Here is a 3,726-nt window from a genome sequence, read left to right on the forward strand (position 1 = left end):
AGGGAGAGGAACGGCGGCAACGCCACGACGTATTTATAGGCAGCGGTCCGCCAACGGACAGATCCGAGAAATAAGGTAACTCCCTCCCATAAATGCGCCGTCTAACGGTCCTTTCTCTCCACACAGGCCGGACGCTCCGAATTCCGCGCCGATACAGTGTCGCAACGTCACTTACCTCAAAAGGTGCGCCCAACGGGCAGAAAGACGAACCGGCACGGCAGTTTCCTTACTTTGTAAGCCAAGGTATGCGCCCAGGATAGTCTCGAGAGGTCGATGGCTGGCCCGTCGAAAGGGTTCGACAGCCGATCTCGAGCACCAAGAGTCAGGGATCCCCAGCAAGCGGTCAAAAATCGAGGCCCGCCTCGAGGACTCGCTGGCGATGTCCAAGGTAGGGTCGAGACAGTCGAGAGGAATCCCCCCGAAGGGAGGCATCGAGCCGCTGGACTCTATCGAATGAGACCGGTATCCCCGACCGCGTCGACCCCGCTTTATGAGGACGCCTCCGGGCTACAGCTGACCCCCTCGAAAGGGGCACAGGTTCTCACTTGGACTACCCGCTAGGAACTCAATCTGGGGTGGAAGACGCTCGCTCTATCGAGAGTACGTCGAAACCTCCACGCAAGGCAAAGCCGAACAGAACCTTCCACCACGGGTGTTGACAGCGTTTCTGCAAATTTGGCAAAATAACCCTCGAAGGAGTTGAATACTCCCTCGAGGACTCGGGGGCTATCCCCGCAGGGTCGCTCGCGCGCCCCCGTGGAAGCTCGACCGTAAAAACGAAAGTCTCCACTCGAGCGCCAGCGCTCGAATGAAGCCTCGGGGGCTACTGTCGAGGGTATCAACAAGGGGTACCCTCACCAATGCGTATAACCAGGCCATCCGTACGCACGCGCGGCCATCGACGGCCATGCGTATACGCAGCCTTCGACGTCCGCAACCTCGAAGACGGAAATAGCGTCGAGCGAATCGGTCAGGGGTCGAGCGGCAGCTGCCGTCGAATACGGAAGTGGGCTCGAGCGAACCGAGAGGCGTCGAGCGCAAGGACACTGTCCGCCGCCTGACACGCGCACGAGAGCCAGGGCGTTTAATGCACCTGACGCTTCCCCACCTAACACACGGGTCACGGAAGGCGTGATAGGGAACAGGCTTCTGTCCCATCGTTCTTTTTGCAGCCTTCCCGCCGAACGACCCAGGGCGTGTCAGGACGCAGGAAACAAGGATGGAACGTCTAATTGGGACCCCCTCGAGACACCCAAGGTCAGCGCTCCAGATATCAGCATATTACACGGCGTCCGACCCTCGACCGAACAGGGTTCCTTCCTAGGGACAAGTTGGGCGTCGACTGACAACACCACAGCTACCCCGCCGGATCCGCCGCATACCGTACAAGCATGCGACCTCAGAACCGGCGCGAGGCGGCGGGCAGGGCCGAACGCAGGAGCACGCGTAATCATCACCGGGCTATCAAGATGGGACGGCTCGAGGCCATGCCGTATGGAAGCCTCGAGTAGGTCAGCGCTCCATGCGGCTATCGACCCCTACTCTAACATCTACGCATGTACCCTGGGTCTCTCCTTGGAGCTATAAAAGGAGAGACTCAGGAATAGAACGGGATCACGACACAAGACCATACTCATACGTAGTAGAGCTCCACACTCCATTCCACGCTTGTATTCGCCCCTGTACAAGCACTTAGGTGCAAGATAATATAAACTCTCTCCCCCCGCTGGACGTAGGGCTTTCTCTTGCCCGAACCAGGATAAATCTCTGTGTCTTCTTGCATCACCATCCGGGAAAGGGAGCACGCATACAAATTTACTCGTTGGTGTGACCCCCCGGGGAAAAAACACCGACAAATTTCCACACTTATTTTTTGTGTGCCTGCTGAAAAATAAATGCTACTGTTACTACATACTATACTATCGAAAATGTCCAGCATGCTTTAAAATTATTAAACTTCTTGTTTAGCAAACAGGAGGTTAGAACCTATAATACTCACTCAAAATTCACTAGTTAGATAGAAGAGTGACAGGAGCAAACTAGGATGTATCAATCCAATCTAGGAACTCCTGCTACCAGCAAAGTAATAGATGGGCTTTTGGTTTCAGTTTAGAAAATTCCAGAAGAGCTTAAAGCAAAGAAAAAATTGTCCTTTCTTCTAGCATAAACCATCAAAGAAATTACAGTAAATATACTCATAAATAAATGGCAGCCTCTGAAATATTTAGTGAGCAAGAATGTACTGTACTAACAAAGGGAAAACACAATACACAAGGCAGAAACAAAGGATTTATGACTGCAGGAACATATAACAGCAGTTACAGTAATACTAGAAATAAACTAAAAATAAGTTCTAGAGAAGTACAGAGTTGCACATACAATTTACTATCAAGAAAAAATCAGATCTGCACATCCAACAGTGATAATTAATCCAAAAGAAACATAAATTGATAAGTTAAGCTTAATTAATCTGAATGTTTTCTATATAGGAAGCACGGAGGAGGAAGGTCCGCCGGCCAACTACCATGTGGATATGAAGGAGAGGAGCAGCATGCACGGCGCGTCCCAGCCTGCAGGCTGCTGCACAAAGCCTGGCCAGGAAGCGTGTAGAGACATCAGAACTGACATGAACGAAAAAGCAAACTTCACATTAGCACAGCCATGTAAATAGATCTCCTATCTCAACACTAGATCTTCCAACTCAACTTCCCCAGGACTAGATAAATATCGAAGGCAACAGATTCAACGAAACAGCTGGACGCTGGAGCAAGCAATTGCGCAGAAAGATAGAAAAGGAGAGATGGCGGTGGCTACTCACAGAGATATCGTCGCCAATGCCAGAGAGGTCCTGGCTTTGCGAGAGATGGTGAAGCTGCCGAGCTTGGTGTGAACCTTCCCCGTCCTCCCGCTTCTTGTGAGGTTACTCGAGTGTGTGCCGCCGTGATGCCGCCTTGCCAAAGGGGATCTCAGCGCTGTGGAAGATGCCGCCGCCGTCGTTGCGTGCGAAGAGGATGGGAGGAGAAAATAGATAGGGTTTGAAGGAGTGTGGCTGTCACCGGATTTAATTGGTTTAGAGTGTGGTATGGAACGTCCGATCTGATCGGATGGCTGACGAACATCTAGCAATATAAGCATGGGACGTTGGAGAGTTAGCAGGCTTGACCAAATGTGGCCCTGAGTGGATGATGGGCCAACGTGGATCAGCAGTACCTAGGCCTTGTTTAGTTCCAAAAAAATTTGCAAATTTTTTCAGATTCTCCGTCACATCAAATCTTTAGACGTGTGCATGTAGTATTAAATATAGATAAAAATAAAAACTAATTGCACAGTTTTGCATCTGTCAGTGACGGTTTATAAAACCGTCACGAGTTAATGGGCTAATAATGTCCAGAAGTGCACATCCATGACGAAAAAAAGATTACTGTCACAGATTGCATCTGTCAGTGACGGTTTATAAATCTGTCACCAAGAATCCGTCATGGATTAACAAGTTTCTTGTAGTGAATATTTACACCGATCATAAGAGTCTCAAGTACATCTTCACTCAACCTGAATTGAACATGTGACAGCGAAGGTGGCTTGAGTTGATTAAATATTATAATCTTCAAGTGCACTACCATCCCGGCAAGGCAAACGTGGTTTCGGATGCCTTAAGTCAGAAGGCGCACTGTCATTTAGTTCAGATGGAAGATCCATCATTGTCACGTCTTATGCACCCGCTAGCGC

General features: G+C 50.0%; 1 long non-coding RNA gene across 1 annotated transcript; it reads right to left on the reverse strand.

Annotated features, from left to right (window-relative positions):
- LOC110434980 lies at window positions 2,193–2,908 on the reverse strand. Its single transcript, XR_002452612.1, has 2 exons — window positions 2,819–2,908; window positions 2,193–2,621 (listed from the first exon to the last, which is right to left on the reverse strand). It is a non-coding gene; the product is annotated as an uncharacterized LOC110434980 (long non-coding RNA).

The sequence above is a fragment of the Sorghum bicolor genome, chromosome 4, assembly GCF_000003195.3.
Source record: "Sorghum bicolor cultivar BTx623 chromosome 4, Sorghum_bicolor_NCBIv3, whole genome shotgun sequence".
NCBI classification, from domain to species: domain Eukaryota; kingdom Viridiplantae; phylum Streptophyta; class Magnoliopsida; order Poales; family Poaceae; genus Sorghum; species Sorghum bicolor.